This window comes from Coregonus lavaretus (assembly GCF_964263955.1).
Source record: "Coregonus lavaretus genome assembly, chromosome: 25".
Lineage (NCBI taxonomy): Eukaryota > Metazoa > Chordata > Actinopteri > Salmoniformes > Salmonidae > Coregonus > Coregonus lavaretus.
In genome coordinates, this window is record NC_140012.1 from 4,872,826 (window position 1) to 4,899,284 (window position 26,459).

The following is a 26,459-nucleotide window of genomic DNA, read 5'->3' on the forward strand; positions in this document are numbered from 1 at the left end:
AATGTTAAAAGATTTATGTTTTAATAAAGTACATTAAGAATGCAAGCCTGCATTGGAAGTTCCCTGGTCAGAGCGGCAAGGAGGAGACATCCTGTCAAGGCGGGCATCCTGTGTAAGCGAGGAAAGGAGCGATGTCCGCATTAGGTGTTCACCACTGAATGCGTCATCGGAGCAGGTGTCAGTCACAATGAGTTAGCAGAAAGAAGAATGGAGGGTATAAAAGAGCTATGATTTTTGGGAGAGGAGCACTCTCCTTGAGATTTGCTAGAAGAACCTGTTGACTGCTGGAAGAAGATTTTTGCTGTAGCTTTTTTAGCTTAAAATATATTTAGATTTATATTATACTTACATTTAGATTTAGATTATACTCAGTTAAAGTAAAATTCTAGGAGGAATCCTTAAGGTTACCACATTGGTAGAGGTTTGGTAATGTAGTTGTTAGAGTTTTAGACGCCATCTGAGGGACTGATCATCCTGAGGGGGGAGCCAAAAAATGTGTTATTAAATATTGTGCTTCTCATAAAATTGTAATAGACAAAAAAATATTTTATTGGCGCAGCCCAACGGGGGTTTAGTTAAGGGCGCTGAAGGTGCTCTATCAATTTAATTTACTGTCAATTTTTGCTTATCATTTGATTTGTGATATTGATTTGTGATTGATTGATTTGGGATTTTTTATGCCTGTTTCTGTAATTTTGAATAAACTTGCTTTATTGTTCTGAAACCCTGTGTCATCAAAGAGTCATACAAGTGCATGTCGTTTTACTCTAGGTTTCCGGAATAGACTTGATTGATTGAGGATTTTTATAGCATTGGGTTAGTTATTCTATCGGGTACCCGAGTGGCTGGTATGAAGGAACCTGACCTGGGACCCAACTATAGGTACTGAGTGCCTTGGTAGGAGTCGTAGGAGGGGAGATTCTGGGCTAAGTCAACCCGGGAAGGAGCCTCTCATAGTGTTCTAAGGTTGAAGCTCTGGCCTGGACGATTCTGAAGAGGCGCCGGGTTGCAGGGTGACGGAGCATAGGCACTCGACTTCGGGGATAGCCCACTCTACTGTAAGGCCCTTACTGTTGAGTTTGAGGGACAGTCCCTAGCTGTATACTAGCTCAGTGGTAAGGCAGAGCGGCATCTATCAGATCTGTAGAGATTAGGGGCAAGAGATAACGGAACTGCCATTGGATAGACAGTGCCTAGTTGAGTCAGTTAATCCTGCAGGGGTGGTATTTTAGCTTTGACATTGATAGAATACGTTTATTTATTTAATTTGATTTAACCTTTATTTTGACAGGGAGTCATGCTTAGAGGCCAATATCTATTTTACAGATGAGCCCTATATACACATCAATACACACTGTACACATCACTATATACATCAATATTCACATCAATACACAAACACAAAACACAATCATAGAAAACAAACACATTCTTCAGTAAAAAGGTCCTCAATCAGCCTTTTGAATTGCCATAGAGGCACCAATTCATCCAATTTCAGAGAACCTTGGAGATTATTCCACAAGTAAGTTGCAAAAATCTAAAAGCAGATTTATCTAACTCAGTGTTAGCCATCCCTGAGACCGGGTCTGGTATCTCGTACGTGTAAGTTAACAATGAAGTAAGGTATGGTGGTAGTTTATGCAGGAGGGCTATTCACTGATAGCTGGGGGAAAACAACATCAGTGCTTTGGATTAGCCTTGGGTTGAGTTCAGTAGGTAGAAAACCGAGTAAAACAGAAAGGTCCAATCTAAACTTGTCCAAAAAGAGCATATAAATGTAGCAATGGAATTTTGTTTTTCCATTGCAAAACGTTTTGGTACAGTGTGCCCTACTGAACATGACTCTGATGTATGAGTATACTCACAGGTGTGAGGTCAGTAATGTTGCACTGCAGTAGACTGGTGTCCTCTACTAGCGTCTCACCCAACAGAGGAATGAGGGAAGGGGAACTGCTCCACCTCACTGTGGAGCACACACGCACACGGATTCACACACGCACGTGAATGCGAATGCACATACGCACACACACAGTTACATTAGTGCAGGTATGGGCAACTGGTGGCCCATGGGCCGCTTGGATCAATTCCCCCCGCCCCACCACAAAAAAACTAAACTTACTGTTGCGAGGTAGAATAGTAGAATAAACAAGGTGCAATTTCGAAATTTGGTTCTGTATCAACAGTTTTATCTTGTTATGTCAGTCACTGATAGTCACTCAATTAGACCATATCAGCAAAAAAAAAATTAGATTGGTCAATTAGTCTAACGGCCAGCTATCTAAACCTGTAGTAATCAAAGTCGAATTAGAGCCCGGGGAGCCCCGATTGATTTTCTTAGTCAGTTTCACTCAGATATCATATTAAAAACTGCAAACATTTCTCTCCACCCTATGGCAAAATGTGTCAAATTGCAGAACATTTGGTGTAAAACTGCTAATTTTCCTCTCCGCCCCATGGCAACAATTATATAATTTTTTGCCCATAGATAATACATGAGCTGGTGGGTTTTAAAGGATGCTGCCATATGCATGAAAGCATAAACTCAGAGCAAAACTGACAGCACCATCTGCCAAACAATGTTGATGTCAAAGAATGGCCCTGCTCGGCACTTTGCTGCCTCTTTCGAGCACGCCGCACTGTCATCAGTGCTAATACTAAATATTCATAATTAGTTGACCTCAAAGTGTTTAGAATGCACTGATGCAGACACGTCTTGGCCTTCTGAATGGCATATGCAGATGTCAGGTGAGCAGCAACTGCGGCCCCTCATGACGAGTTCAGATTTGATGTGGCCCCCACCGCCATCAAAGTTGCCCATCCCTGCATTAGTGCATATCGTACCTACTTTCTTCCCAATCTCTATAGAATAATAAACATGACTTAATGTCTTATTAGTAAGCATTGTAATAAGCATGTAACAGTTGCTGACCCTTGTACTTGGTGACCACTGCAGAGTTGACACTGAGAGGCTCCTGGAAGTCCACCCTCAGACAGGAGCTGCTACTGACAGACAAACGGACAAAGCTGGGAGCATCCTGAGGGCCTGCGGACAGACAGACAGACATCTTTATATTATGTGCTATTGTTAACTTTTTAAGGCTTCAACAATGTTATTCATGCCATCACAGTCAGTCAGTGCTGTCAAAAAGTGTTAATAATTTCATAATATATCACATACCCAGCACTCCCTGGAAAACAGTGAAAAGTTTTGCTGTGCGGACTATCGTGGTTAAATCAAGATCAACTAAATTGATATCCCACATTCATAATTATTCATCAGTCTACTTACAGTAAAACAGTTACATACAGTGTTCAATAACTCAGACGTATTTTTCTTTATTCATAATCATAACATGCATCTTACACTATCTGAATAATTTCACTACTGTACTACAAAAGCCATCCGGTCATCAAAGCACGGAGTATGTAGAGTAATGATTGATTCGGGTGTAAGGGGGCTGCCGGTCTACCTACTACCACGCATGTCATGAAATGCCTATAAAACGTTAAAGAGAGAACACAGACGCGCTACACACACTGTGATGAGGTGGTGATGAAGGAGTCAGGTGCAGGAGGGTAAATCACAGAATAACAGGCTTTAATCTGCAAAATACAGGTTTACGCAGAAATGCGTCAAACACACTCCAGGGCACTAAACAGGCGCACTGGAAAATACAAGGCATACGGGAAAAATACTCCCGTCGATACACAATACACGTGCTCCACCGCGCTTCACTAACCTCCACAAATAAACAATCACCCACAAGGACAAAGGGGCAGAGGGAACACTTATACACGGACTAATTAGGGGAATAGAACCAGGTGTGTGTGATTGACAAGACAATTGTGATGATGATTGGGGCGGCAGTGGTTAGTACTCCGGTGACGACGAACGCCGAAGCCTGCCCGAACAAGGAGGGGAGGCAGCCTCGGCGGAAGTCGTGACACACACTCATATGCGAGCACACACACAAACATAGGCCTACACACACACGCATGCGTACACTTGCATGTATGTACTGTATACATACACCAGTGGTGGTCGGTGCCGTTTAAGATGAGGGAGGACGATTATTTTCATGAGCATGGCCTTATTTCTATTGCAGCATATTGGATGACTGTCATTCATATTCCATTCACCCAGTTCAATGTAACATCGATAGGTTGAGCCTTCTACATGATACTCAAATTTTCCCTATACCCATCATGAGGTTTCTACAACCTAGCCTATGAATTAAAGTTTCCAACTTGGTGCACACAGGTCGAGAGACAAAGGCAACAGACAGCAACACAGGACAGACAGTGACACATTCAATAAAATCTTGCACACCCTGGCCTGCATCTAGCTGATCTAGGATGTAATCATTAGTCCAACAGTTGAAAATAAGAGTTTCCATTGGACAAATTCAGGCATGTTTATCCCTGTTGCATTCTGTTTGCTTCCGTTTAAGAAACATTTTTCAACAGAATTGGATGCACCCCTGATCACACGTAAACACAGTTCACTTTCATAGCAGCCACGTTGTATTCCTTCTCACATCTATGCTCTCTCCTCCTCTCACCTTTTGCCTTCACTTGTGGACTTCAATGAACAACACATCAGCTGTACATGTGACCAAAAAAACGTTCCAAGCCAAACCATATCATAACCGCTACACATAACCTACATCGTTGTCACCATATTAGCTAAAGTAACATCATAGTCAACATAGCTAATAAAACTAACGCGTTAGTAAACCCACTACAATAATGCAGTACAGTGTACAGTCAGTAAGCTGTTTAGCACTTACACCGGCGGGCTCCGGTGGCAATAAATGAGTAAAACCAAAAGCTTACCTTGACTTGGAAGAGTTCCAGTGTTGTGTCAGATAGTCATAGCCAGCTAGCTAACGTAGCATGCCTCTGTTTGAGCCGGGTGTTTGAGTAGGCTAAACTAGCTAGCTGCATTTGCTAGCTAAGTATGTGAAAGCTAAAATAAATGATGAAATATCTCTCTCTTTATCCCTCTCTTTCTCTCTCTCTTGCTTCTCCTTCATCTTTGAAGAAATTAATTTGTTCAAAACTGTACAACCATGGTCTTTCTCTCTTTTTGAGTCAACTGCTCACCACATTGTATGCACTGCAGTGCTAGCTAGCTGTAGCTTATGCTTTCAGTACTAGATTCATTCTCTGATCCTTTGATTGGGTGGACAACATGTCAGTTCATGCTGCAAGAGCTCTGATAGGTTGGAGGACGTCTTCCGGAAGTTGTCATAATTACTGTGTAAGTCTATGGAAGGGGTAGAACCATGAGCCTCCTAGGTTTTGTATTGAAGTCACTGTACCCAGAGGAGGACGGAAGCTAGCAGTCGTCCGGCTACACCATGGTGCTGCCCTACAGAGTGCTGTTGAGGCTATTGTAGACCTTCATTGCAACACAGTACATTTTAATCAATTATTTGGTGACGTGAATATATTGATAGTATAGTTTTATCTAAAAAGGATCACTTTTTAAATGTTTCACTATTCTTATTTTTATGAAATTCACTGAGGAGGATGGTCAATCCCTGCCTCCACTGAGGAGCCTCAACTGATATATACACACACATACGCACAAACACACACACATGCGCATACACACTACACACACACACACACACACATACATACAGTAACAGTCAGAATTTTGGACACACCTACTCATTCAAGGGTTTTTCTTTATTTTTACTATTTTCTACATTGTAGAATAATAGTGAAGACATCAAAACTGTGAAATAACACATATGGAATCATGTAGTAACTAAATAAGTTTTAAACATTAAAATAATATTTTGTATTTGAGATTCTTCAAAGTAGCCATCGTTTGCCTTGATGACAGCTTTGCACACTCTTAGCATTCTCTCAACCAGCTTCACCTGGAATGCTTTTCCAACAGTCTTGAAGGAGTTCCCACATATGCTTAACACTTGTGGGCTGCTTTCCCTTCACTCTGCCGTCCGACTCATCCCAAACCATCTCAATTTGGTTGAGGTCGGTTGATTGTGGAGGCCAGGTCATCTGATGCAGCACTCCATCACTCTCCTTCTTGGTAAAATAGCCCTTACACAGCCTGGAGTAGTGTTGGGTCATTGTCCTGTTGAAAAACAAATGATAGTCCCACTAAGCCCAAACCAGATGGGATGCCGACTCGCTGCAGAATGCTGTGGTAGCCATGCTGGTTAAGTGTGCCTTGAATTCTAAATAAATCACAGACAGTGTCACCAGCAAAGCACCGCCACACCGCCACACCTCCTCCTCCATGCTTTACGGTAGGAACTACACAAGCAGAGATCATTCGTTCACCCACACCGCGTCTCACAAAGACCAAAAATCTCAAATTCGGACCAAAGGACATATTTCCACTGGTCTATTGTCCATTGCTCGTGTTCCAAGCAGGTCTCTTCTTCTTATTGGTGTCCTTTAGTAGTGGTTTCTTTGCAGCAGTTCGACCATGAATGCCTGATTCACACAGTCCCCTCTGAACAGTTGATGTTGAGATGTGTCTGTGACTTGAACTCTGTGAAGCATTTAATTGGGCTGCAATTTCTGAGGCTGGTAACTCTAATGAACGTATCCTCTGCAGCAGAGGTAACTCTGGGTCTTCCTTTCCTGTGGTGGTCCTCATGAGAGCCAGTTTCATCATAGCGCTTGATTGTTTTTGAGACTGCACTTGAAGAAACTTTAAAAGTTATTGAAATTGTCCATATAGACTGACCTTCATGTCTTAAAGTAATGATGGACTGTCGTTTCTCTTAGCTTATTTGAGCTGTTCTTGCCATAATATGGACTTGGTATTTTACCAAATAGGGCTATCTTCTGTACACCCTCCCATACCTTGTCACAACACAACTGATTGGCTCAAACACATTAAGAAGGAAATAAATTCCACAAATTAAATTTTAAGAAGGCACACCTGTTAATTGAAATGCTTTCCAGATGACTACCTCATGAAGCTGGTTGAGAGAATGCCAAGAGTGTGCAAAGCTGTCATCAAGGCAAAGGGTGGCTATTTGAAGAACCTCAAATATAAAATATACTTTGATTTGTTTAACACTTTTCTGGTTAATACCTGATTCCATATGTGTTATTTCATAGTTTTGATGTCTTCACTATTATTCTACAGTGTAAAAAATAGTAAAAAGAAAAAACCCTTGAATGAGTAGGTGTGTCCAAACTTTTGACTGGTAGTGTACATACACACACACACACACACACACACACACACACACACACACACACACACACACACACACAGCTCTGTCCCAGCCGTAACAACATGGAACCCATTAACAGCTCAGCCCAGACAGAATGCCACCCAAAAAATAACAGAACATTTTAAATCAAGGCAATGCTGGAAAGATCTGGGCAGCAACTGTACTTCAAGTGGAGCTGAGCACATGATCTCTGGCTCAAAAATGTATAATGTCACACACACACACATACACAGCATATTTTACAATTAAGTGGCACAAGGTAGTGCCCCTGTGCGTGTATTATGTGTGTTTTGGCTTGTGATGGGTATGCATGTTTGTGTGTGTGTTTGTGTGTGTGTGTCTACTGACTGGCATGCTCAAAGCCCGTCTGCATGCGTTTGAAGAGCCGGTGCCTCCACTCCCAGGCCTTGAGTTGCATCTCATGGTCCGTTGCCTCCCGCTCCCTGGGGCCCTCACTCCACATCTGGGCCTGCAGGTCCCCCACGCGCTCCTCTGCCTCAAGGACCAATGTGGCCAGGTGCACAGCACGGCCCTCCAGGCTCACGACTGCAGGGCACAACAACACACAGTTGTAATTTATATTAACACTAGAATCGCTGAGGCGATCAACACATTACATTATCAGCCATGCGCTTCGTGCAGATATCCTTTTTTTCATTTCTTCAACATATTGCTCTTCCCTCAGAAAATGAGAAACAATAATTCTAAGAAAACCTCCTATTTTCCCGTAATCCACTGGTATAACCCTCTAGCCTTTTCAATGTCTTTGTTTGTCAGAGGCACTAATGCAAATTCCTAATTAAAGCCCATTTAACTGCGCAGTCACTCTTTAAGGGTGACATAATTGAGAGTTAAAATGTCAGAGAAAAGTGTGGCCGGGCGGGGTTTGGTTCCTCTGTTGAGCAGGGATTTCAATGGGACACACACTATGATGGGGAAACAGTTTGTCAGTGCTGTAAGGTTCTGAGGTATAACGAAGTTATTCTAGATCTGACTCAGTATCTGTCTCAGCCTGACTCAGTATCTATCTCAGCCTGACTCAATATCTATCTCAGCCTGACTCAGTATCTATCTCAGCCTGACTCAGTATCTATCTCAGCCTGACTCAGTATCTATCTCAGCCTGACTCAGTACCTATCTCAGCCTGACTCAGTATCTATCTCAGTCTCCCTGACTCAAAGTGGATTTCAGTATGTCACTGTGTCTCACTTTGGCTTAAGTGTGTCTTCATGCATGAGGTGGTGAGGGTAGGCCACAACACATCCGCCACACTGACCCTCAACACGGGGGCCCCTCAGGGACACATGCTTAGTCCCCTCCTGTCCTGCCCGCGCATGACTCCAACACCGTCATTAAGTTTGCTGACGACACGACCGTGGTAGGCCTGATCACCGACGACGATGAGACAGCCTATAGTGAGGAGGTCAGGGAATTGGCAGTGTGGTGCCAGGACAACAACCTCTCCCTCACACCGACGGGGCTATAGTGGAGCGGGTTGAGAGCTTCAAGTTCCTAGGTGTCCACATCACTAGTTTCAAGTTTTAATGTCACCTGCACAAGTACAGTGAAATGCCTTTCTTTCAAGCTCTAAACCCAACAATGCAGTAATCAATATCAATGTAGTACTAAAAATAACATAGTAAGATAAATAAAAATAAGAAGAACACGAGAAAGTAAGTATATACAGGGTCACTTCCCATTTGCGACCAAGCTTTAACTTCCTGACTGATGTCTTGAGATGTTGCTTCAATATATCCACATAATTGTCCTTCCTTATGATGCCATCTATTTTGTGAAGTGCACCAGTCCCTCCTGCAGCAAAGCACCTCCACAGCATGATGCTGCCACCCCCGTGCATCACGGTTGGGATGGTGTTCTTCGGCTTGCAAGTAACCCCCTTTTTCCTCCAAACATAACGATGGTCATTATGGTCAAACAGTTCTATTTTTGTTTCATCAGACCAGAGGACATTTCTCCAAAATTACGATCTGTGTCCCAATGTGCAGTTGCAAACCGTAGTCTGGCTTTTTTATGGCGGTTTTGGAGATATGGCTTCTTCCTTGCTGAGCGGCCTTTCAGGTTATGTCGATATAGGACTCGTTTTACTGTGGATATAGATACTTTTTTACCTGTTTCCTCCAGCATCTTCACATGGTCCTTTGCTGTTGTTCTGGGATTGATTTGCACTTTTCGCACCAAAGTACGTTCATCTCTAGGAGACAGAACGCTCCTCCTTCCTGAGCGGTATGACAGCTGCGTGGTCCCATGGTGTTTATACTGCATACTATTTTTTGTACAGATGAACGTGGTACCTTCAGACGTTTGGAAATTGCTCCCAAGGATGAACCAGACTTGTGGAGGTCTACAAATCTTTTTCTGAGGTCTTGGCTGATTTCTTTTCATTTTCCCATTATGTCAAGCAAAGAGTTTGAAGGTAGGCCTTGAAATACATCCACAGGTACACCTCCAAATGACTCAAATGATGTCAATTAGCCTATCAGAAGCTTCTAAATCCATAAAATCATTTTCTGGAATTTTCCAAGCTGTTTAAAGGCACAGTCAACTTAGTGTATGTAAACTTCTGACCCACTGGAATTGTGATACAGTGAATTGTAAGTGAAATAATCTGTCTGTAAACAATTGTTGGAAAAATTACTTGTGTCATGCATAAAGTAGATGTCCTAACTGACTTGCCAAAACTATAGTTTGTTAACAAGAAATTTGTGGAGTGGTTTAAAAATGAATTTTAATGACTCCAACCTAAGTGTATGTAAACTTCCGACTTCAACTGTAGGTTCCCAATCTCCCAACTTCATAACTAGCTATCAAGAAGCCATTTCAGGTTATCAATAAGTTAGAGTAGCTAGCTTGTCTAACTATCTTCGCTGGCATGCCTGCTGGCAAGGTTGATAGACTCTAGAAAAGCAAACAATAACTAAATGACCTGAATAAGACTCACATTTACCCAGATTTTAGCAGCGATGCAGAGGATAATATTTTGTTTCTTAAAGAAAAATAACCACCAGTCGAGGATACAGACAGCTCAAGAGGTCTGCTTAGATATGCAGAAAAATAGACATATTTTTTTTTACATAGAATTAAGCAAAATTATTATGGCTCTAGGTTGCAGGAAAAAGCTGTTTCAGGTGTTTGAAATATGCAAAATTCTCCAACTTCCAGAGAACCACCCCACAGCCACCCTCATGTACTTTGTGTCCCCTCAGATTTTGGGGGTGCATGACGCCCCTGTGCATGTCTCAGTATGTGTCATTGTTATTTCTCTTTCTTGTACCAGCCACACAGGACCACTATGAGTCTATGCCTGTCTATATCTGTCTCCCTATATCTCTGTTTGTCTCTGTACAGTATGTCGCTCTGACGTCTCGTTTCCTGTCTGTCTCAGGGAGCCGCAGACAGACTCTGTGAAGTCTCCTACAGCAGAATCAATGGCTTCCTTTCAAAGCCCAACGAAAGCCCTGCATTGTCTTTGATCTCAATTCTCCTCAGATGGAGTTTGATTACAATGCTCTTATAAAAATGCTGACTCTGTATCCTGGCTAGGGCTAACGGGAGAGCCCTTTATTTCTCTCCCCCTCTCCCTCTCCCTCTCTTTCTATCCCTCTCTTTTTTCTTCATGTGTTATTTGGGCTCCGGAGAGCAATCAAAGAGCGAACTTCAGTAAACACCACTTTCCCTCAAGTGTTTTCAATTTGGTGATACCTTTATAAAATGTCTGGATAGGTTCTGGAAAGGGAGTGCAAACACAAATAGTCTGGGAGAGCTCGGTGAGGCCTAATCATTAGCAGAGAGTGAGACGGCGGAGGCTGCTAGATCACAGGCGGCAGAACAGCCTTATGAAGATGACTAATATCGCATCAAGATGACAAACAACACCCCCTTAGCGCCATTGTGTTTTTCACCTCTCTCTCTCTGCCAACTTTGACATACTCTGCAGTTTGTCAAACTAGTTTGGGAACGTGCTGTTGTTTGGTGCATCGTGAGAGGTTGGTTGTTCTGCTGGTTGTGGTTGCTGTGGCAGCTGCTCTGGTTGCCATGGAAGTGGGTACAGTTGCCGTGACGATGGCCATACTTACCAGAGTTAGGATGAAGTCACTTTAGACACTGATCTAAAGTCAGTTTTGTGGGCCTCCCGAGTGGCGCAGCAGTCTAAGACACTGCATCGGTTTGCTAGAGGCCTCACTACAAACCCGGGTTTGATCCCGGGCTGTATCACAACCGGCCGTGATTGGGAGTCCCATAGGGCAGCGCACAATTGGCCCTGCATCGTCCGGGTTAGGGGAGGGTTGGTGCGGCTGGCTTCCGGGTTAAGCAGGTGGGTGTTAAGAAGTGTGGTTTGGCGGGTCATATTTCGGGGGACGCATGACTCAACCTTCACCTCTCGAGCCCATTGGGGAGTTGAAGTGATGAGACAAGATCGAAATTGGGGAGAAAAAGGGTAAAATACAAAAAACAAATATATATATATATATATATATATATATATATATATATATATAAAGTCAGTTTTGCATTCTAAGGGTTAAGATTTGGGGAGGGTAAGCTGATCCTAAATCAGTACCAAAAGGGCACCTTCTACTCATACTGTGGTTTATGATGGAACATGCCACATATTTTCTTCAATAAACAACTGTTATGATCCTATAAGCTAAGGAGCGGGCGTGCAAGTGGGCACACAGGAAAGCAGGCGAACAGACAGTCAGTCAGCCAGAACAAATACAGACAGCCAGACAGAAAGACAGACAGATAACCAGCCAGACAGCCAGTCAGCCAGCCAATCAGCCAGCCAGAACAGGTACCCACAGTGGGGGCTCTCCTTGGCTCCTGCGTGGAGCAGCAGCCTGGCCATGGGTATGTTGTTGGTCATGATGGCCATGTCCAGGGGCAGCAGGCCCTCACTGTTTGGGGTGTTGAGGTCCAGCTCCTCCAGACTGTACTGGGACAGGAGTAACTGCACAAGGTCCATCTCCTGGTGCTCCACTGCCTCGAACAGCACCTCGTTGCTCTGGAACTAACACACATAAACACATGTTAAATGCTAATTAGCATTTGCACAATGACTGGAAGTCTATGGTAACTGCTAGCATGCTAGTATATACCATAGACTTCCAGTCATTGTGCTAACGCTAGTTAGCATTGGCTCACAAAACTAACTCTAACTTCTATCATACTGGATGCAGAGATAAAAAAATGGTATACATGAATTCATCTGACTTTGGTGTTAGGGGCTTGTGTTGAGCCAGTGTTGTGTCTGCGTTGAGCCAGTATTGTGTCTGTGTTGAGTCTGTGTTGTGTCAGTGTTGAGCCTGTGTTATGTCTTTGTTTAGTCTGTGGTGTGTCTGTGTTGAGCCTGTGCCTCGCTTGTATCTCACCTGTGTTGAGCCTGTGTTTAAACCTGTATTGACTCTGTGTTGAGCCTGTGTCCCTCACCATGGCGGACTTGCGGAGGCGCTCCTTGTCGCCCTGTCCCGACACCTCACTGTCCTCCAGGCCAGGCAGGTTGCCCACACGGAACTTCCCCGACAAGTTCCTGTAGAGGCGGCGGGCGGTGCTCGGGGATGACAGGCTGGTGGACTTTTTCCGGGTGGGAAGATAGTGAGGCTCTCGCATCTCTCGCTGGGTCATCTTGGCTGAATCAGCCCTGTGGGGAGAAAGGGGTGCATGGATGCATGGGAGGGCGAATGTGGGTTTTGGTGAGTATTAGTACCATCATTATATCGGTCATAGTATGGTATTTTAGCAGACACCTTTATCCAAAGTGACTCAGAGTTTATTTTGGCAACTATAGTATATTCAGTATTTGGGGACCATGAGGGAATCAAACCCATAAGCCTGGTGTTGCTAGGACTTACCCACTGAGCCATTGGAACCACAGGGGGAATCGGGTGAGTATTTGTTGTACTTCTGGTATTTTTGAATCACTAGCACTGTGGTTACCAACACTTTTGAAGAATGCACCAAACATTACCTACAGTATGTTTGGTGGGCCACATATTTGAAGCTTCTGCCTGTTATAAGAAACAGTACCTTGCTTGTTAACATCTTTAGAATGTCTTGTTTAGAATGTCCTTAACATGGAGGGTCTGACGAAGACTAAGAAAATACAGCCAAAACACATTAGATCCTACACCAGCTACTGAATGAATGCACTATTTTGGAAGTGACTTGCCTCTTTTTTAAGGGTCATGTGTTATGAGGTAGGGCCCAGAGTTTTTCCTAGCCATATGACCTGACAAGGGAAAACTCTGGGCCCTAATAATGGACAATAAGGTTTTAACTTGGACCTGACGTTTTTCCTGGTCAGGTGGTCAGGACAAACCCCTGGTCCTAGTCCTGACACGTTTTCTTAATTCCATCGCATTGGCATCATTTCTACGTAATTATGATAGTTAACATATGAGTTACCATTGGCACTGCCCACTGCCCGTCCTGCCAGTCCTGCCCTCTCAACCTGGCACCTCTTTCTCATGAGCGGCTGAGGTGAGCTCATTTCTTCTCATTCCTTCCTATTTTGGCATCTGTGGCATGGCAGCTACGCTGCCCTCTCCACTCTGCCACAGGAACAATGTGAATGACTGGGGGAGCTTGGGCAGTGACGCTAACACACACTTAGCCGCTGACGGAAATATCAACGGGATGCAGAGGTGGTGGTGACGCATTCCGTCACCCGATCCCACATAAGAAAGAAAGAGATAGATGAAGAAAGAAAGAGAGGAAGTGTGGAAAAATAAAGAAAATAAAGAAAAAATAAAGAGCCTCCCTCTGCTTAGTTAATAGTGAATCACCTATTGAATTTGTGTGTATGTCATGGACCAAATGCACATGACACACATTGAGCCTAAGGTGGAATCAGTATAAAGAGTCAATTTCCAATGCTAGTCAGATGTTTATGAGTGTTAATAGAGAATAGAGAATAATTAATAGAGAATTTAAGTGAGTTAAAGTGTTTCTGTAATCAGGATTAACACACACGCACGGACACACACACACTGAACAACAGCTGACAGTGGCGGCGGGGCCCACATATCTCATAGATAAAGGCTACGGTCGGTGGAGCCACCGATCGCCCCCGCGTCAACCCCTTTCACAGGCAGGACGACACACCAAAATACACCCATCACATCCCCACTCTCTCCCTCTCTCCTCTCCCTCTCTCCTCAGTCAATGTTCTGTCCCATAATAGAGGGTCTTATTTTAGGCTTCCTCGTGTTCCCTGGGCAAGCCTATTCCAGGGGCAGATAAACGGCGCAGGTATTTGGAATAATCTTTCCATGGGGCAGGGCCTGAGGCACAGATAAAACAGAGATATATTTGTAATGTTCTGAGTATCCATTTCAAAGAGGAGGTAGTATAGGAATTTCCAGCAGGCTTATTGTTGTTTGTTGTCTGAGATGGAACAGACATTTTCTGTCAGCCGCCAGAAGGCCCATCACTCTTTGACGACATTAGCGAGGGGTTGGTGGCGGCGACTTTCAAAGATCAATGGACGCCGCTGCCCGCCACGTACATACGTGACTTGTCCGAAAGTCACTCCTCAATGACAGTCACTGATTCCCCCAGTGACTCCCTTTTGTCTCCAACACCAGAGAGAGAGAAAGAGGAAAAGAGAGATGGTGAAATGGAGAGGAAAGCAGGGAGAGAGAAAGTTTAAGATAGGGAGGAGAGGGGAAGGGCAAGTTAAGAGTTTGAGCTTTGAGAGACAGTAATAGGTGAGGGCAAGAATCAGAGGGAAAGAAAAAGAGAGAGAGATGGAGGAGGACAGAGAGAGCAAAATAACTCTTGAAAGCCACAGCATTGAAAGCCACAGCATTCTAACACGACACCTCTCAACACCCAATTTGTCAAAGTTGGGGATGGGGGAACAGAATTAGCACAGACCAGTCCACTTTAGAGAACAAAGGGGAACCCTGACCTCGTCAGTCCACTTCTAGTAAAGACCAGCACCCAGCAGGGACACAGAGGTGCTGAAAATCCCCATGTACAATAGGACAATGACAGATCTAGGACATACTGTAGCTGATCAAATGCATATACTGATATAGTCCATCAGGACTGGAATCCAATATGGCTAAGGCACCTATCAGCGACACCCCAGCACACATTAGAGAACTCTTCATCTTGGGAATCTTACAAGAGGGTAGAACATACGTTGTTTAAGCCACCGTTGGGTATATTACACACACACACGCACCCCATTCCTGCCTTATAACACGCTGTGAGCAGGAAACAGTCCTGCTGGGAACAAAGCCCTACCAGAATCCTGGGTTCATGCTTGGCCCCTCACCAAGCCCACATCAAATAGCACAGCTACAGCCCCACCACCACCACCACCGCCGCCACTGACACACTCATACACAATGTACATGCACACACACACACACACACACCAGTCTTCTCTACCACCATTTCCTCTCCTCCATTCCCCTCCTCCCGCTATACCCTATCTCCCTCCATCCTACCACCTTTCCTTTTCATCCATCCCTGTCAGTACCTACTGGAACTCTGACACAGGGAGTGGAATTACACATGGATGCTTACTGTATAACATGGGAGCTGTGTGTGTGTGTGCGCGTGCGTATGTGTTTGTGTGTGTGTGTGCACATTTCCGTGTGTGTGTTTCTCCTTCCCCCTCCTCTTCTCACCATCCCTTGTATTTCTCTTGCTCACTTTCTCCACCTTTCTCACTGCAGATAATTTTTCCTGCCCTCTCCCTCATCCTCCCCTCTTTCTCCCTCTCACTCACTCATTTCTGCATCCCTCCTTCCCTCTTTGACTGCCCTCTCCTTGCCCACTCTCTTTCTCGCTTTCTGTCTCCCCTTACTCCCTCCCTCCCTCCCTTGTGTATGTGTGTGTGTGTGTGCATATCCCTGTGTGTGTTTGTGTTTCTGTGCCTATGTGTGCGAAAGCATGTGTGTGTGCCCCCATGCGTATGTGTGTGCGTGTATGTGTGTGTGTATGTGTGTATGCATCTGTGCCAGTGGAGGCTCCTCAGAGGAGGAAGGGGAGGACCATCCTCCTTAGTGAATTTATCCTTTTTAGATAAAACTATCCTAAATATATTCACGTCACCAAATAATTGATTAAAACATACTTTTTTGCAATGAAGGTCTACAGTAGCCTCAACAGCACTCTGTAGGGTAGCGCCATTGTGTAGCTGGAGGACAACTAGCTTCCATCCTCCTCTGGGTAGATTGTACTTCAAAACAAAACCTTGGAGGCTCATGGTTCTCACCCCCTTCCATAGACTTACACAGTAATTATGACAACTTCTGGAGGTCGTCCTCCAACCAATCAGAGCTCTTGCAGCATGAACTGACATGTGGTCCTCTGTAGCTCAGCTGGTAGAGCATGGCGCTTGTAACGCCATGGTAGTGGGTTCGATCCCCGGGACCACCCATACACAAAAAAAAAAATTATGCACACATGACTTTGGATAAAAGCGTCTGCTAAATGGCATATAATTATTGTCCACCCAATCAAAGGATCAGAGAATGAATCTAGTACTGAAAGCATAAGCTACAGCTAGCTAGCACTGCAGTGCATAACATGTGGTGAGTAGTTGACGCAAAGAGAGAGAAAGACAATGGTTGAACAGTTTTGAACAAATGAATTTCTTCCAAAATGATGGAGAAGCAAGAGAGAGATAGAGAGATTGTCATTTTTTTTCACTTTCAGTTTCACTTACTTAGCTAGCAAATGTAGCTAGCTAGTTTAGCCTACTCAAACACCATGCTCAAACAGAGTGATGCTATGTTAGTTAGCTGGCTATGACTATCCAACAAAACACTGGGACTCTTCCAAGTCAAGGTAAGCTTTTGGTTGACTAATTAATTGCCACCGGGGCCCACCGGTGTAAGTGCTAAACAGCTTACTGACTGTACACTGTAACTTTAATGCATGATTGTAGCGGGTTTACTAACATGTTAGTTCTATAAGCTATCTTGGCTATGACGTTACTTTAGTTAATATGGTGACAACAATGTAGGCTGTGTGTAGTGGTTAGTATATGGTTTGGCTTGGAAAGGTTTTTTGCCTGGTCACATACAGATTATGTGTTGTGCATTGAAGTCCACAAGTGAAGAGAAAAGGTGAGAGGAGGAGAGTGCATAGATGTGAGAATGAATACAACGTAGCTGCTATGAAAGTGAACTGTATTTACTTGTGTATTCATTCTGCCTATACTGTTGAAAAACGTTTCTTAAACAGGAGCAAAAGGAACGAAACAGGGATAAACATACCTGGATTTGTCCAATAGAAACTCTTGTTTGCCACTGTTGGACTAATGATTACACCCTAGATCAGCTAGATGCAGGCCAGAATGCGCAAGGCAGTATTGAATGTGTCACTGTCTGTCGCCTCAAATTTTTCTCTCGACCTGTTTGCACCTACGTTGTAAATATTAATTCATAGGCTAGGTTGTGGAAACCTCATGATGGGTCTATGGAAAATGTGAGTATCATGTAGTAGCCTAAACCTATCGCTTTTAAATTGAACTGGGTGAATGGAATATGAATGACAGTCATCCAATATGCTGTAATAGAAATAAGGCCATGCTCATGAAAATAAAAATCATCCTCCTTCATCTTAAATGGCACCGACCGCCACTTTTCTGTGCATATACAGTGAGGGAAAAAAGTATTTGATCCCCTGCTGATTTTGTACGTTTGCCCACTGACAAAGAAATGATCAGTCTATAATTTTAATGGTAGGTTTATTTGAACAGTGAAAGACAGAATAACAACAACAAAATCCAGAAAAACGCATGTCAAAAATGTTATAAATTGATTTGCATTTTAATGAGAGAAATACGTATTTGACCCCCTCTCAATCAGAAAGATTTCTGGCTCCCAGGTGTCTTTTATACAGGTATCGAGCTGAGATTAGGAGCACGCTCTCAAAGGGAGTGCTCCTAATCTCAGCTTGTTACCTGATAAAAGACACCTGTCGACAGAAGCAATCAATCTATCAGATTCCAAACTCTCCACCATGGCCAAGACCAAGGAGCTCTTCAAGGATGTCAGGGACAAGATTGTAGACCTACACAAGGCTGGAATGGGCTAAAATATCATCGCCAAGCAGCTTGGTGAGAAGGTGATAACAGTTGGTGCGATTATTCACAAATGGAAGAAACACAAAAGAACTGTCAATCTCCCTCGGCCTGGGGCTCCATGCAAGATCTCACCTCGTGGAGTTGCAATGATCATGAGAACGGTGAGGAATCAGCCCAGAACTACACGGGAGGATCTTGTCAATGATCTCAAGGCAGCTGGGACCATAGTCACCAAGAAAACAATTGGTAACACACTACGCCGTGAAGGACTGAAATCCTACAGCGCCCGCAAGGTCCCCCTGCTCAAGAAAGCACATATACAGGGCCATCTGAAGTTTGCCAATGAACATCTGAAAGATTCAGAGGAGAACTGGGTGAAAGTGTTGTGGTCAGATGAGACCAAAATCGAGCTCTTTGGCATCAACTCAACTTGCCGTGTTTGGAGGAGGAGGAATGCTGCCTATGACCCCAAGAACACCATCCCCACCGTCAAACATGGAGGTGGAAACATTATGCTTTGGGGGTGTTTTTCTGCTAAGGGGACAGGACAACTTCACCGCATCAAAGGGACGATGGACGGGGCCATGTACCGTCAAATCTTGGGTGAGAACCTCCTTCCCTCAGCCAGGGCATTGAAAATGGGTCGTGGATGGGTATTCCAGCATGACAATGACCCAAAACACACGGCCAAGGCAACAAAGGAGTTGCTCAAGAAGAAGCACATTAAGGTCCTGGAGTGGCCTAGCCAGTCTACAGATCTTAATCCCATAGAAAATCTGTGGAGGGAGCTGAAGGTTCGAGTTGCCAAACGTCAGCCTCGAAACCTTAATGACTTGGAGAAGATCTGCAAAGAGGAGTGGGACAAAATCCCTCCTGAGATGTGTGCAAACCTGGTGGCCAACTACAAGAAACGTCTGACCTCTGTGATTGCCAACAAGGGTTTTGCCACCAAGTAATAAGTCATGTTTTGCAGAGGGGTCAAATACTTATTTCCCTCATTAAAATGCAAATCAATTGATAACATTTTTGACATGCGTTTTTCTGGATTTTTTTGTTGTTATTCTGTCTCTCACTGTTCAAATAAACCTACCATTAAAATTATAGACTAATCATGTCTTTGTCAGTGGGCAAACGTACACAATCAGCAGGGGATCAAATACTTTTTCCCTCACTGTACGTGTGTGTGTGCGTCTGTGCGTATGTGTGTGTGTGTGTCGTGCTCTCACGTCAGCTATGTGCTGGCAAGCTTGCCCCTCCACACCAGGCCAATCTGCCGCCACAGGCCTCCATAAATCTCTCCTAGGCCGTATGGCCGCAGGGTGCGCTGGGGTCGGTTGTTTGTGTAGGTATCTCTGGATATGTGTCTTCCAGAGTGTGTGCGTGTGTGTGCACAGTAGTTGTGTGTTTCTCTGAATGTAGCTTTCTGTCACATGAACAACATACACAACATGCAGGTATGGATCAGGCAGATCGCTCAAGAGTGACTTCGAAATTGGACGTATATTCATGTCCTGAGAACGTTGGGGGTGGCGGATAGGTGTAATCCAATTACTCTGGATCAAAAGGTTGCGTGTTCGATCCCAGTGGTGGGCACTCATTTTTTGTTTTAACTCTTATCTTAACAATTTGGAATTAGTGCCTAAACTTTATGTTTTAACCCTATCCAAAACCTTAACCCTTAACCTTCTAAATCTGACGTTTGGAGCAACTTCGAAATTTGACATTTGGAGAAACGGAATGATACTGAGCAGGGGGAGTAATCCCAGGGTGTCAAAAACTATTTGAAATTTGACATTTAGGGCAGCTTCGGCAGGTAGCCTAGCAGTTAAGAGCGTTGGGACAGTAACTAAAAGGTTGCTGGTTTGAATCCCTGAGCCGACTAGGTGAAACATCTGTCAACGTGCCCTTGAGCACTTAACCCTAATGGCTCCTGTAAGTCGCTCTGGACAAGAATGTCTGCTAAAGGAAAAACCTACTTCTAAATTTGACATGTGGATAAACATCCAATTCTGCAGTGAGATTGTGAGAGCTTGTTGGTATAGATACACATTGTCCTCATCCACAGATCTAGGATAAGATTACCCTCCCTATCCCAAACCTTAACCCTTAGGGAAATTACTGTAAATAACATCAGATCCTGTATCAGCGGATGGCATTTAGGAGTTTACCACATCAGTCACCGGCTTCATCAATAAGTGTCACCACAGTGACAGTACGTACATATCCCAACCAGAAGCCATGGATTACAGGAAATATCCGCACTGATCTTAAGGATAGAGCTGCCGCTTTCAAGGCACAGGACACTAATCCGGACGCTTATAAGAAATCCCGCTACGCCCTCCGACGAACAATCAAACAGGCAAAGCTACAATACAGGACTAAGATCGAATCCTACTACACCGGCTCTAACGCTCGTCGGCAGGGCATGCAAACTATCACGGACAACAAAGGAAAACCCAGCCGAGAGTTGCCCAGTCACATGCCCCCATTCACATTGACAGGGCTGTAGTGGAGCGTTTTGAGAGCTTCAAGTTCCTCTGTGACCACATCACTAAGGACCTATCATGGTCCAAACACACCAACACAGTCGTGAAGACGGCACAACAACACCTCTTCCCCTTCAGGAGGGTGAAACGATTTGGTATGGGCCCTCAGATCCTCAAAATGTTATACAGCTGCACCATTGAGAGCATCTTGACTGGCTGCATCACCGGTTGGTATGGCAACTGCTCGACATCTGACCGCAAGGCCCTACAGAGGATAGTGCGTATGGCCCAGTACATGACTCGGACAGAACTCCCTGCCATCCATGACCTCTATACCAGGCAGTCTCAGAGAAAGGCCCTAAAAATTGTCTAAGAATCCAGCCACCCAAGTCATAGAATGTTCTCTCTTCTACTGCACAGGAAGCGGTACCGGAGCGCCAATTCTGGGACCAAAAGGCTCCAGAACAACTTCTAACCCCAAGCCATAAGACTGCTAAATAGTTAACCAAATAGCTACCCAGACTATCTGCATCGGCCATTTTTGCACTAACTCTTTTTGACTCTATTCACACACACTGGACTCTACCCACACACTCACATATACAGTGCATTCGGAAAGTATTCATGCCCCTTGACTTTTTCCACATTTTGTCACATTACAGCCTTATTCTAACATGGATTAAATTAATTTCCCCCCCTCATAAATCTACACAAAATACCCCACAACAATGACAAAGCAAAAACAGTTGTTTTTTTTCTTTGCAAATTTATAAAATCAAATCAAATGAAATATCACATTTATATAAGTATTCCGACCTTTCACTCAGTACTTTGTTGAAGCACCTTTGGAAGTGAATACAGCCTCAAGTCTTCTTGGGTATGACGCTACAAGCTTGGCAAACCTGTATTTGGAGAGTTTCTCCCATTCTTCTCTGCAGATCCTCTCAAGCTCGGTCAGGCTGGATGGGTAGTGTCGCTGCACAGCTATTTTCAGGTCTTGCCAGAGATGTTCGATCGGGTTCAAGTCCAGGCTCTGGCTAGGCCAATCAAGGACATTCAGAGACTTGTCCCGAAGCCACTACTGTGTTGTCTTGGCTGTGTGCTTAGGGTCGTTGTCCTGTTGGAAGGTGAACCTTCGCCCCAGTCTGATGTCCTGAGCACTCTGGAGTAGGTTTTCATCAAGGATCTCTCTGTACTTTGCTCTGTTCATCTTTGCCTCGATCCTGACTAGTCTCCCAGTCCCTGCCGCTGAAAAACATCCCCACAGCATGATGCTGCCACCACCATACTTCACCTTAGGAATGGTGCCAGGTTTCCTCCAGACGTGACGCTTGGCATTCAGGCCAAAGAGTTCAATCTTGGTTTCATCAGACCAGAGAATCTGGTTTCTCATGGTCTGAGAGTCTTTAGGTGCCTTTTGGCAAACTCCAAGCGGGCTGTCATGTGCCTTTTACTGAGGAATGGTTTCCGTCTGGCCACTCTACCATAGAGGCCTGATTGGTGGACGTCTGCAGAGATGGTGGTCCTTCTGGAAGGTTCTCCCATCTCCACAGAGGAACTCTGGAGCTCTGTCAGAGTGACCATCGGGTTCTTGGTCACCTCCCTGACCAAGTCCCTTCTCCTCCGATTGCTCAGTTTTGGCTAGGCGGCTAGCTCTAGGAAGATTCTCTGTGGTTCCAAACTTCTTCCATTTAAGAATGATGGAGGCCACTGTGTTCTTGGGGACCTTCAATGCTGCAGAAATGTTTTTGTACCCTTCCCTAGATCTGTTCCTCAACACAATCCTGTCTCGGAGCTCTACGGAAAATTCCTTCAACCTCATGGCTATGTTTTTGCTCTGACATGCACTGTCAACTGTGGGACCTTGTATAGACAGGTGTGTGCCTTTCCAAATCATGTTCAATCAATTGAATTTACGACAGGTGGATTCCAATATAGTTGTAGAAACATCTCAAGGATGATCAATGGAAACAGGATGCACCTGAGCTCAATTTCGAGTCTCATAGCAAATGATCTGAATTCTTATGTAAATAAGGTATTTACATTTGTCATTATGGGGTATTTTGCGTAAATTGCTAAAGATATTATTTTTAAATCCATTTTAGAATAAGGCTGTAACGTAACAAAATGTGGAAAGTCAAGGGGTCTGAATACTTTCCGAAGGCACTGTATATGTACATACTGTATCTACCTACATTTCCTTGTACTCCCGCACATCAACTCATACATACTCAACATATACTGTATTTAGCCAAGCTGTCATTGCTCATTGTGTATTTATTCCTCGTGTTACATTCATACTTTTTTTTATTGTATTCTGCATTGTTGGGAAAGGCCTGTAAGTAAGCATTTCACTGTTAGTCTACACTTGTTGTTTACGAAGCATGTGACAATTAAAATGTGATATTATTTTTGATTTGGTTAGAGGTAACTTCTACAATTATCATTGTATTCATGTCACAGAAGGTGAAGGATTGTGTGTGTTTCCACGCGCGTGTGTGCGCGAGAGAGAGATGCATAATGAGGCAGAGAGAGAGAGATGCATAATGAGGCAGAAGGACAGTACTGACAGAGAGGGATAAAGGGGACAGAGGTTGAGAGAGAGCAAAGTAGAGACAGCCAGAAAGAGAGAGTGTGAGATAGAGCCAGAAAGGGCGGGAGAGTGAGAGAGAAAAAGTGATAGCAAGAGAGAGAGAGACAGAGAGAGAGAAAGATTGAAAGAGAGAGAGGGGCAAGGGGATGTGTGGACTCTGCTGGCTGACTCTAAATGTGGCTTGTAGAAGGAAATTCTGAAATCTGATACTTGGCACCAGACAGACTGGAGGCAGGCAGGCTGGACAAGGAACGGAGGGAGGGAGAGCGGGGGCAGTGTTACTAGGATTCACATAGTTTCCCCCCGCTGGCTCTTATCTGCTTATAGGCAACACGGAGCCACGCTAACCCTCTGACCCACAACCACAGACACACAGGGGTTGGCATGGGAACACAACAAACTGCAGACAAAACACACACTCATACACACAGACAGACACACACATATTTACGTGCACACAAGGACGCACACACGCACACACACTTATATCATCAGAGAGGATATTCTGTTGGATAAAGTACAGAAAACGTGGAGCAGCTCATCGCCAGATTTGAGATTTAACATCTGAAAAACAAAAATAACTATGTATGAGCTTAGATATTAAAGATGGGCAGATATAATTCATAAGATTAGATGTAGACCTTAACGCCATGCTCAATGGAATGGGTGGTGAAGGGATGCATCTTCAGGACTGCGATAGAGACTGCCATAGAGACTGGGACCAGTCTGTGTCATTATAGGTCCCTGTGTTTTGTGCAATTCTGTGAAATAGCAAGATTTTATCCTGTATTTTGAGCCTTATCTAGAATTACACCCAAAATGAAAGCAATTGTCTGCGGATGGTGCTGGACCATCTGCCATAAGAAGAAAACGGGACACAAAACACAGGGCACTAGCATGAAGCCAAACTGATCCAGGATCGGCTTTACCAGTTGTCCACCCCCAGCTTGGCAGCATTCGTACAGGAGCAAACCAGAGAGAACGACAGAGAAGGGGTTAGTGGTGATGACACAATAGACATGGCCAAGACTTAGAATAGGACCTTTAAACACTAGGTAAGAATCTCTCTCTCTCTCTCTCTCTCTCTCTCTCTCTCTCTCTCTCTCTCTCTCTCTCTCTCTCTCTCTCTCTCTCTCTCTCTCTCTCTCTCTCTCTCTCTCTCTCTCTCTCTCTCTCTCTCTCTCTCTCTCTCTCTCTCTCTCTCTCTCTCTCTCTCTCTCTCTCTCTCTCTCTCTCTCTCTCTCTCTCTCTCTCTCTCTCTCTCTCTCTCTCTCTCTCTCTCTCTCTCTCTCTCCCTCCCTCCCTCCCTCCCTCCCTCCCTCCCTCCCTCCCTTGGGAAAAGGCCAAAGAAAGAGCCCACACTCTTCTGAATGTTTAACCTTTGAAGGGCCCTGCTGAGCAGAGCAAGGCCTGCCACCTGTTCAGCATGTGTGTGGTGTATCTGTGTGTGTGTGTGTTGGGGGGTAGGTAAATCTCCCTAATTTTGATGAACAGAGACAGCAGTGAGTCGCCATGGGGATGTGCGATTGAGCGTTCTCAGGAGGGGGGGCGACAAGGTGGGATTTGGGTTGTCTACCCCCGCACCCAATACACACAAACACACATAAACACACACTCAAACCAACACCCCTAAACCCCAATGATGTCCTCATCAACTGTTCCCTAGCTTCTCAGACGACGATCTCTATCTCTCCTTGCTCTCTCTCTCTCTCTCTTTCTCTCTCGGCTTGGTGACACGGCGTCTCTGGCGGCGACCGGGGCCTAGCCTGGGTGGCTCCAGGGCTCCTCTGTGTGTTACTCTCTCTGATATGTATGTGACACACCAAAGGGGTCTTGCCTGGATCTCCCTCTGTCTCCCCTCAGTCTCCCCCCAGTCTCCCCTCAGTCTCCCCCAGTCCGCCATATGCCAGCCGCCTAGGGGGGGCCGACCCCAGCCATTGACTTGGATGGCGACCGCCACCAGTTGGCGGATTCTCACACGGAGCCCGGGCGCCGACGCTGGTGCCGGCGTGCTCTAAGTCCCACAGCCGTAACTCTGAGAATAAAAACTGAGAGAGGGTCCCACGCGGGCCCCATGACTCCACCAGAGACTACCGTCTACCTCCCCTAATGTCTTGTGGCTCCTGTCTCTGTTGGGCCCCCCAAAAGCCCCCAATGTAAAGTCTGAAGCCCTGCCATCCACAGTCAAATAAATAAGGAGGTGTTGGAGTGTTATTGTACCGAGTTGCTAGGGGAAATGAAAGACTAACTGGAATAGACACCCCGGAGTGGAAGCACACACACACACGGGGGCGTGTGTGGGTGCACATGCATGCAGATAGGCAGGGAGGCAGACAGGCCCACAAACATGCACACACCACAGGAGGTTGGTTGCACCTTAATTAGGGAGAAAGGGCTCGTGGTAATGACTGGAGTGGAATTAGTGGAATGGTATCAAATTCATCAAACACATGGTTTCCAGGTATTTGATGCCATTCCCTTTGCTCCGTTCCGGCCATTATTATGAGGCGTTCTCCTCCTGTGGCACACACACATACACACAGTGAGTAAATCCAGTAGGTGTGAGAGTGTGAGAGGGTGGAAGGGAAAGAATGAAGGAAGGAGGGAGAGAGAGAGGGCAAGTCAAGGGAAGCAGGGGAAAAGATGGGAGAGGGAGGAATAGGAGGAGGCGAGAACAAAGGGATCAGAAGGAAGGGGCAATTGGGTTAGAATGATGGAAATAAAGAGAGAGAGGGAGTTGAGAACGGTAGAGGGAGACACAGGAAATAAGCAATAGAAGAAGGGGATATGATAGAGAGAAAGTGAGGGGGAAAGAGGGGTAGACAAATTAGTTCAGTAGTAGAATGTACAATGTCCATACTTGGACATAGTATGTCCAGTGCTGCAGGTATAGTTGCCCAGAAGATCAGATCTAGGACTGCTTTATATTGTTTTGGGTTGGAATGAGAGGGAGGAGGGAGGAGGAGGAGGAGGAGACAGGGTTGATTGCTACCTGAGTTTCTCGTCCCATATATCTTCTTTCCCAGACCATTTTCAAACCACAAGTCACTCTAGCTCTCCCTTTCTTGGACCCCCCCCCC